The sequence below is a fragment of the Alligator sinensis genome, unplaced genomic scaffold (assembly GCF_000455745.1).
Source record: "Alligator sinensis unplaced genomic scaffold, ASM45574v1 scaffold1906_1, whole genome shotgun sequence".
Lineage (NCBI taxonomy): Eukaryota > Metazoa > Chordata > Crocodylia > Alligatoridae > Alligator > Alligator sinensis.
The window spans coordinates 31,514-41,984 of NW_005843586.1; the positions used below are offsets into that span (position 1 = coordinate 31,514).

At 51.5% G+C, this 10,471-nt stretch overlaps 1 non-coding gene across 1 annotated transcript; it reads right to left on the reverse strand.

Moving 5' to 3' along the window:
- Window positions 1-6,917: 6,917 nt before the first annotated feature.
- LOC112548825 lies at window positions 6,918-7,104 on the reverse strand. Its single transcript, XR_003092381.1, has one exon. It is a non-coding gene; the product is annotated as a U2 spliceosomal RNA (small nuclear RNA).
- Window positions 7,105-10,471: the final 3,367 nt, after the last annotated feature.

Here is a 10,471-nt window from a genome sequence, read left to right on the forward strand (position 1 = left end):
CAGGAGCTCTAGTCTGTCTAACACTGGCAGACAGAGGAGAACCAGGTGCTGGAGCAATGCTAAATGAGGCTTCCTTAACTGCCATCACCATGACTGGCTTGTACTCCTACCCTTGTCTAAATCTGCATACAAAAACTCAGATGGCATCAAGGGGCTGCACTGGCTGGATGACACAAGTGTGGGTTTCATCCCTACTTCCCTGCAGTCCTGTCCAACATCTCCACCTCTGTAGTCACAGAACTGGGAACCCACTTGCAGTGGATACATGATGACTTGAAGCACCACCACTAGCCTGCCAGCAAGGTCTAGTTTTGGGCTACAAACAGCGCTCAGGGGGGCCTCCACGTCCATTGTAGGAGTAAAGAATCGCTCTCTTCCTAACACCTGAAAGCCACCCCTCAACTCTGTCAAGCAAGATCTTGGGTATCTAGGACTCTATCCCATCTCTGCAGTCACCAACATGGTGTCCTTCTGCTTGTAGCTATCTGATGTTCTGCGTGCCCACCCTGTCTTCCACATCTCCCTGGCAAAGCTATGCACAAAGACAACCTATTCCTGGCAGTCCCCACACCATCCTTTTTGGATGGGGGCATAAGGAATTCCAACTCAAAAAAAATCATCGTTGACAACCAAAAGTTAGGGAGGAAATACTATTAATGTATTCGACTGGCAAGATTATGGACTGGCAGACTGTTTCTAGCAACCTGCAGAAAATGCATGAGCCCCTGACCTAGTACGAGCCTTCTGTCAGAGCCACCCAAAGAAGGCTAGGCCAAAAGCCCCCACTTCCTAGCACAATGCCTGGATATACTGTAAGGAGGCCAGATCAGGGCCCTGGACTTGCAGGTTCTCAATCTGATCGTATCTCCTGAGCAGGTGGCATCTCAGCAAGCTCAGAGCAGAAGCCTAGTCCCACCTGGGCTCAATGAAGCCATCCGGGCAGTCAAGCTCCTGAAGCTACTTCATAGTCTAACAGAAGCCAGACCAGAAACAGTAGGCCTCTGCTGGCTTTTTGTCATGCTCTCAGTGGTTCCTGGCCCATCCCTGTGGATGGCATTTTTAAAGGGTTGATTTGAAAGGGAAAGCATGAAGACAAGGGTGGAGAGTGGCACAGGAGTGGTCATGCTTTTATTTATATTTTAGATGGGCCCAAAATGTTTTACCCCTGGGCTTTACCGACCACTTCATGCTAAAAGGGGTGGTGGGTATGGAGAAATGTTGTGTAATGATGGGACTTCTGGAAATATAAATATGTGGTTGGAGGAGTGTAGGGGCTGTAGAGAGCTCTTGTAAGGGGTGGCGGGCACTGTAAATCTGTGTTAGGAATATGTGACACATAGTAAGGAAAGGAACTGAGCAGTTTGTCATGAGAGCGGGTGGTAGAGGATGAGGTCAAGGAGGGAGAGTTTGAGGTGAATTTGTGCTCCAGTGCCTCTTAATGCCTGCGGAGTGGGGCAGGGCATTCAGGACTGACCTGGATGTCATCAAGAGGGCCACAGGAAAGGCTTGGTTTGTTTTATTCATGTCCCATGAACAGAGAGGGCTGGTCCTGCTACTGTTGGATAGCCGGAAGAACTTGGCTGTTAGAAGGGCGCAGCAGTGCACTAGACTGCTGAGGGAAGTTGTGGAGCCTTCATCACTGGGGGTGTTGAAAAAGAGGTCGGGTAAACATTGATCAGGAATGATCTAGGAGTAACTGTGCCTATGCTTTACTCTGCTTGTGTCTCATGAGGCAACCAGCGAAGCCCAGAAGCGTGAGGCTGGGAAAGACTATTTTCCTTGTCCTTTGCTGTGTGTTGTGGTAGGCATGTTCCTTTCTCAGGAGCACTGAGCGACTGTCACCAAGGCTGGAGACTGCCAATACTCCTTCCTCAAGTAAAACCTGTAGGTTTCTGGCTAGAGGGACTTGCCCCTTTGCTCAGGGTCAAACTGGTCACCTGATTTGAGGTGAGGAAGAAGTTTTACCCCTTGGTCAGATGGGTACAGATTGTGGGGATGAGTGCCTTCTTGTAGCAGGGGCATGGACCTCTTCCTTGTGTGCCGTTCAGCATCTTTTAACAACCCTTGCAGAAGGAGGACATGGGTTACTATTGTCCTTTTGCTTCACTTGTGGCATCTTGGGGTGCTATGATTTGTGGGTGTGTGACCTCTTGTGGTCCCTGCTAGCTCTGTCTTTCCATCTTTTGAGGAAGAAGTGGTACCCTGATCAGAATGCCCCTGTGGAGAAGGGGATGATCATTGGAAGCCATGCAACGATTTCACCATGGGACGTTGAGAGGAGGGATGTGGGCATGGTAATGCAGTGAGCTTAATGGTGATCCCTACTGTGCCTTTCAGTTACTCCTGCTGCCTCGCTGTTTGCTGCTCTTTGCCTTAATGCTCTTTCTAATGACATGCCCCATGATTTGTTTCTTGCTAGAGGATGTTTTGATCTTCATGTAGGCTGTACAGCACGCTTTCTGCCTTCTATTATTCCTGAAGGCTATTATTACTGTAGTTCAATTAACTTTTGCACATACTTGACCTTGCTTAAACCCCGCCCCTCCCTTATTAGACGCTCCACTCCCGCAGTCTTGTTACCCCTGGCTCCCACCCACCATGCTCCAAACCACTCCCACCCTTTCCTTAGATATTTGCATTCTTGTCCCCATCCTATTCCATGCTTCTGGAGGAATAGCACATCCTTTACCTTTTTACTACCCTCTTAATCTCTTCCCATTTCCCTCCATCTTGGCAAACTTCTCATGTTCCACAATATTAAATGCATTCCCCTGTCTTACTCCCCAAGTGTCCTTCCCCCTCCCCCCTCATACCTCCATTTCTTCTCGACCCCCACCCTCCACATCCCCATTGCTTAAGCCTAGCTTACAATAGCTGACGGGCTATTAGAAAAGCTGCCCCCACCCCGACTCTCCTCCTGATTTTACTCTTGCACCATTTGTCAGTCTTGCTTCTTCCCCTATATCCTTTCCCTTCTCACTCCTCTTCTCTTGTTCTTCCCGTTTTTGCTTCGGTATCCCCACTTTCACTCTCTGTGGTTGGTTGGTTGCATGATGTTTCCAGCGAAGGCTTTCCCTGCCCAACAGAATTTCCAAATAGTTACTTACACCAAATAACCCCATGCCCCTTGCACTCCCTGTCACTTTTTTCTCCTGCTTCCCTCTCCTGTACTGTGCCTGTCCATTTGCTCTACAACAATTTCTACAGTTGATGTAGCCAGCTTCTCCACTTCCTCAAATAAATTCAACTTTGTCCTGAGCTCTCCCAGCCATCTTTCTTCCCATACTGAATGTTTCCATCCTCTGAAGGGATACCAGGGACTCGCTGTCCCCTTCCATCTTCTCTCCCTCCCGTTCTGACATTTCCTTCCTTATGAGTGGGGGCACTCTCTTCAGAATTGTGCCCCTCCTCCCAACATGTTTTTGCACATTACTTCAGCCTTGCATACCCCTGCCCTATACCCCATCCCACCACATCAGCAACTTGTTGTCCATTGACAATACGTTTCAATGGGCCCTGGTCCATTACTTTTACTACATCTCCTTGGTTGACCAAAATAATAGATATATTCCCTATGGGGACCCAAACAGAAGCTGAAAGGAAGATGTTTGATTCCTCAATGATCTCTCACCACTCCAGCTCTCCATGAACCGGTCCATATTTTGTTCTTATTGAAAGCTCTGTCCACCCAAAGGACTCTCTTTACTTTAGCCTCCAGACAATGTTGGATGTCCTCCAGTTCAATTACATCATTGAACATTCTTAAAACAGCCCTCTTTCATGGGAGTCTGCTCTGGCTTGAAAGCGCAGTTCTGTTAATTGTCTCTTCCATGCTAATTCCTCTGCATGCCTCTCCCAAAAGACACTATATGCCTTCCTTTCCCTAAAATGTTCTGTCCCAGATGCAATAATTTTCATGTGCCACCAGGACACTTACAGGGTTGTTTGTTTGTTTGTTTTTATTAATAAGGTAACAAATTTAAAATGCCCAACCTCAACCAAACTTTCCACCTTGCAACAAAACCCAATGGAACCATCTCCAGACTTAAAAGCATTTACAACTTTCATGTGCCACCAGGATGCTTACAGGTTTTCTTTTATTAATAAGGTAACAAATTTAAAATGCCCAACCTCAACCAAACTTTCCACCTTGCAACACAAAACCCAACAGAACCATCTCCAGATTTAGAAGCATCTACAACCCTTTATCATTCAGCCACAGATACCTTGCACAACCTGGTTCCATGTCACCTTACACACTGGTAAATCATATACCCAACATGTTAAAGATTTCTGTTATCTGTAACACATATATAACAAAAGTGTATATATGTATTTACAACTGGCTTATCTTCATCCCCACTGCTTCACCTCTTACACATCCCTTATCGTAATCGTCATCCCTCATCACCACACTTCCCCCCCTGCCCCCTCCCAACCAATCTTCTTATCCAATCCCCTGTAGGGGCAAACTATTCTTCCCAATTCACATTTTGCCATACTCACTGCTTCAGTTGCCCTTCCTTTCCCATATATCCCCATGCCTAATAATACCCCAGCTGCAAACATTCCTTAACCATAAAAACAACCCCTTACTTGCTAATAAATGCCACCTCTTACCTACTATCCCCTTCCAAACCTCTCTCACCTATGCCCATGATGGATCCCCTACATCCATCACCTTGTCACTTCTCCCTGCTTATTACTTTAAATACTGGTTTTGCATTGTCCCACCCTTCTGTGCCTAGCTTTTTTAGTCCCTTTGCCCTTTATAAAAAATAAAAAAATCAAAACAAAACAAAACCCCATCCTAGCATAATGTATCATTTCTTTTTCAGCCTGTAAATCCATCCATCTCATTGCCAACAACTGTAACCCCTAAACAACCGCCCTCCTCAGTCTCAACAATTTCCCCAATAACCCCTCTCCCTCTTTCACTTCCCTTACTGTGACAGCCACCACATGCACTTATAGAAAAAGCTCTATTTTGACTAACCCCAGCCCCCACAATTCACCAGCTTTACAAATCTCCCCCTTGCCATCCTCTCCCCTCCCCCCCCACACAAAAAAATGCAAACTTCTCTTTAAAATTTATTGCACTTGCAACCATGAAGGAGGGTGAACCCTCCCGGTAAACAAAATAATAGGCAGCAGCACCTGCTTGCCCAATTCCACCTTCCCCCCCACCCCCAAGATAATCCCCTTGTACCCCACAATCCCACCACCTTCTGTATCCATGCCCCCAACTCCTCCCACACCCTCTTCCTTTTCCCCTTCATCTCAAAATGTACCCCCAACCCTTTTTTAAATGATTCCCCAGCACCTGTAACCCATGTCTCTCAATGCCTCCCTGTCACTCCCTACATGTCCCAAGACTCTCTCCACTGACCTTCTACCCCAAACTACTATAGTGACATCATCCATATATAACAAATCTTCACCTCTTTTTTTTTCCACCCCGTTATTCCCCTATCCCTTCTAATGCACTGAGCCACTGGCTTCATTCCACAAATAACCACCCCTGACCCCAATTCAATTATCCTTCCTTCCCCCTTACCCAGCTCTATAGATGTGTGCGCCTCCCATTGATTCTTTCATATCACTTTTCACACTCATTCTCAGATTCCACCTCCTCCCTCCCCTTCCCCACTTTCCCCATTTTTTCTCTATTTGTGTATGAGGTCTGGCAATCCCAAGGGATATATCCCTCCTCCTTGCACATGATGCATGTTATTTTTGTTAGACAAGTATTAGCCTTTTTCCCCACACTCAAAGCAAACAGTCCTAGAACAAAAAGCCATCAAGTTCCCCCACGCTTACTACGTAGTTTGGGCTGTCCAAAATAATCCTGGGGTGACCCAAAAGAAATTACTGAAGGAAGGTGATAAACCCCACCCATGTCCCACCTGTGCATGAAAAATTACCTATGCCTTCCATGACCCCATCCAAATCCTATAGCTATTGAATACCAGGGTTTGGACTCCATTTTGCTGGGAGTTCCCACGATGAGCTTGCTGGTCTTGACCTACCCTGGGGTTCCCACCACCTCTTGCTGCCATGGCCTGCTCCCCTCGGGTACCTGACCTTTTCAAAGCACTGCAGTCCTGTGGGTCTCTGCTCCGTTGATCACCCTCATGTCTGGCCCGGATCTTCCTCTGCTGTATTCTCCTGTTCCGCCATCCTCCTGGGTCCCTCTTGGGCAAGCCAGGAAACAGCTGGGTTTCACCCCGGCTGCCCTGATACGAGCCTTCAAGATTAGCTGCCCAGGGCCAGAGGTGGATCAGGGCCAGGGGCTGAAGGGGCCTGATGAGTGAGGTCAGGTCAGAGAGGACCAGGGCTGAGGGTAAGATGGGCCCTCGCCCACCAAGATGAGGCCTGGCCATGGCAGGGCCTGAAGGCTCTCTGGATGGGGCTGTGGTTGGGTGGCAGTCCCACAGTGCCTGGTTCCCCTGCAGGAAAGTCAGTCAGTCAGTGGCCCTGTGGGTGGCATTGCAGGTGTGTGGTGGGGTGGGGCATTGTAGGGCACAGTTGCATTTCTGGGGGGAGGCCTCCTGGCAGGCAGGCAGCCAGTGAGGTGCTGTCTGTTCCTTCATTCCTGCCAGTCACATGTCCCTGCCAGTCACATGCCTGCTCGCTCTTGGGGTTGGCTATTTGTGTATTGGCTTGGCTTTCCCCCTCTTGCTCCTCTTGCTTTGGCTGGTGCTAGTGATTTCTAATGCTCGATGAAGGCAGCGTCTTGTCTCGGGCGGCTTCCCTGGAGAGGCTGGGGGGTGGGGAAGGAGGCCACTGTACTTGTTGGCAACGGGGGCTGCCCCAGCCTGCCATCTGTCAGACTGGCAGGGGGGGGGGGGTGTACCCATGCATTGGGCCGAGGCCCCCTCCCTTGGATCTGAGTGGGGAGTTGTTCCCCTAGCAGGGGAGCAGGCATCTGGCTCAGCAGCACTGCAATACTAGGCTGATATGTGGAGTGGTTGAAGCAAACCTGGAGGCCCTCTCCCTGTGCCAAGAATGCTTTTAATGCATCAGTGATCCCATCAAGGATGTTATCAGCAATTAAACTGATAAGAACAGATTTGAATTTTATTAGTGGATGTTAAGAGTTATGAACCAAAAAGATGACAAAGCCACTAGGGAAATATAGACTGCCTGAGGGAGGGACTAACAAAAGAGGGATGGGGGATGAGGAGGGGAATTCAACTAGGTTTAAAAAAATATGAAGTTACCCAACTAAGCCAGGGGGTGGGGACAGGGGAGGCAGGGGGGTTGCAACACCAAGACAGAGGAGAGATGCACACAAATCTGTACAACGGTCTGTAATGGTGGAGAGAGTATGCTGAAGACCGTTTCCTCAGTCCATATATAGAGTCTCATTGCAGGGTTCCTCTTCTGGTGGACCGGGGTGGTCCATTTTTGAACCTTCTGCTCAAAGTCTATCAGTTGCAGCACCAGGTTCAGGTGGTCCCCTGAGTCCAGTCCAGTGGCAGTCGGTCTGGGGGGTCGGAGTACTGGTGATAGCGCGTGATGTGCTCCACGTAGATGTTGTGGGACCAGTGGATCATGTCTGATGCCATGAGGCAGGGCATCAGTTTGGCATAGGGGTGGGAGATGCAGCAGGCATGCAGGACGATCTCATTGCTGGGATCCCAGGGTCTAAGCGTTGCCACAGTGACCACATGGACTGTGCTGTGTCTGGGGGGTCGGAGTACTGGTGATAGCGCGTGATGTGCTCCACGTAGATGTTGTGGGACCAGTGGATCATGTCTGATGCCATGAGGCAGGGCATCAGTTTGGCATAGGGGTGGGAGATGCAGCAGGCATGCAGGACGATCTCATTGCTGGGATCCCAGGGTCTAAGCGTTGCCACAGTGACCACATGGACTGTGCTGTCATAGCCACGGCCTCTCAAGATGTTGGCCAGCGGGGTGTACTTCTCCCGCTTGTGAGCCCGGACATTGGTGAAGGCTTGGTGCCAGTTCTTGAAGGGGATGGTTACGTCCATGATCATGCCCTTTTTGGCCTCTTCACTCATGCTGATTGTCAGGTCACATCTGGCTCTCATAGCCCAGGACAGTGCGGTTCACGGAGATCTCCCCCGCTGTGGCTGGGATGGCCCTCACCAGGTGGTCCTAGACAGTGTTGTGGTGGAGCTGCCAGGCTCTGGCATGTGGCTTGCAGCTGCACAGCACGTGGGGGAGGGTCTCCGCTGTGTAGCCGCATCACCGGCATCTCTTGTCCCAGTGGCCGAAGTGGATGGCCCCATTCAGAGGCAGGCAGTTGAGGCCGGCGCGGTAGAGGAAGTGCCAGTCTGCAAAGTGCATGACACTCCCACTGGGTATCAAGTCATTGCTGGAGTCCCACTTCAAGGTGATGTCAAAGACCTTACCCTGGTTGGGTTTGGCCTTCAGGTCACCGGCTTACTTGTTTCGGTTGGGGTCCTTCAGGAACCGCTCCAGGAAGGTCCTCATGCAGGGTGTCACTGTGATGCGGTCGGCATGCAGGGCTGGTTCCAGGGAGACTCTCGGCACTCCTTGGTCCAGATCCAGGAGCAGCCAATGTGTTTCTGAAGGCGGCGTGTGGTGTTGCGGGCTCGGCTCCACGGTGATGCAAAGTCCTTGCTGTCTCTGCTGAACTCGCCCTCCAGTGGGCCACTGAGGAAGGTCGCCAAGTCGCATCCAGTTGGCTGTCTTGGGATCCTCTGTGGGTGATCTCCTCAAGGATGCTGGCAGCAATGACATTTACCATGGCATCTGGGCAGGTCAGGAGGCAAATGGCATAGGTGACCACCACCATGTTGCAGAGGTCTCCCATGAGGGGGATGTTGTCACCTCCCTGCCAGTAGGGGATGTGCAGGACCTGGTTGCTGGCCTTTTAGTGGCAGGGGGGGGGGGGGGGTGGCCACTGGATCTTGGCATCCGCTTTCATGAGGAGGGTCTTGGGGACCGCCGAGCCTCTCGGGATGAATATGACGTGGGGAATGAGGAAGGTGTTCCCTGCTGGCCCCCTGGCAGAAGATAAGTGCTGTGATGAGTCCAACTTGCAGGCATCCTGCACAATCCCATTGATGGCATCTTGTGGCATCTGCTTGGACCAGTGCCTGGTGGCCGTCTCTAGGTGGCAGTAGGTCTTACTATCACGCAGGTGCCTCATCTCTGTCCTGAGCTCTGTCCTGATCCTGGCCCTGGACTGTGAGGCTGGAGTCCAGGATGCGGCTCTTCTGCCTGCTGTCTATGTGCAGGGACGTGCACTTGGTGACGTTGAAGCGCAGGACCATCCACTTGGCTGCCTTGGACATCACGTCCAGCATCTGCTGCAGCTGGGTGGCATCAGGGATGAGGAGAACGAGACCATTGGTGTTGGGCAGGACGCTCAACTTCTGGCCATACAGGTGGAGCCTGCTGGGGCAGGCTGTGGCTCAAAGGAGCAGTTCCATGGCTAAGCTGAAGCTGATGGGGGCTGAGGGGGCAGTCCTGTCTCGCCCCCAACTGGATGAGGATCTCCGTGGTCTCTACGTCAGTGGCACGGAAGGTCGTGGTGCATCCATGGCAGAGCTCTCGCACCACGATGATGCCATCCGGTAGGCCCAGCTCACGGAGGGTGCTGAAGATGTGGCGGTGGGGCATGGAGCCGAAGGCATTGGGCATGTCCAGCCACACCACCTCACACTGCTTCCTGGTCCTCTGGGCATTGTCCACTTCGATGGTTGCAGGATGTGGGGCGGCGGCTTCTGCTGGGGGGTAGAAGACCCTGCTGAAGTAGTTGAACAGAGTCTCCAGGGGGACCTGGCAGACAGCCGAGGGTCCCTCCAGGAACTCTCTGTGCCTTGGGATGGTTGGTCCAGTACAGCTTCTGGAGCTAGGAGGCTGCTGTCGGGTCATAGCACTGTCACCTGGGTTGCCTCTGTGGCTGCAGTCTTTGGTCTTCGGGTGGCTCTGGGATCTTCAGTGGGCCAGCGGCGTCGGGTGGCCCTGGGGGTCCGGGAGCAGGATTTTCTGGTTCGGGCATCACGTCTGGTCGGGGATCCCTGGGCTTAGACCTGTGTGGTGGCATCTCTGGGGCAGGCCTCTCCATCAGGGGATCCACTGGACCAGACCTTCAGGGGGTTGTTAGCAGGGTGGCTGGTCTTCACACTGTGGCTTGGGTCTGACGGGCAGTGGACAGCACCAGCGTGCCAGGTCTTCTCTCGGCTCCGTGGCCTTTGTATCCCTTGTGGTGGTTCTTCAGGAGCTTCAGGGTCTCGTACTCGGTGCCACAGAGGGTGCAAAAGAATGCTAGGCAGAGCTGGTGGAAGCAACGTAGGTGTTACTGCATGTCGTTGTGTGACCTGTGTTGGCTTTGTGGGTGGCAGGTCAGGCATGACAGCTTCTCGGGGAGGGGGAAGAGGAGGAATATGAGCACTGCCCTGTCTGCACCTCCCCCTGGGTCATAGATTCATAGATGTTAGGGTCGGAAGGGACCTCAACAGATCATCGAG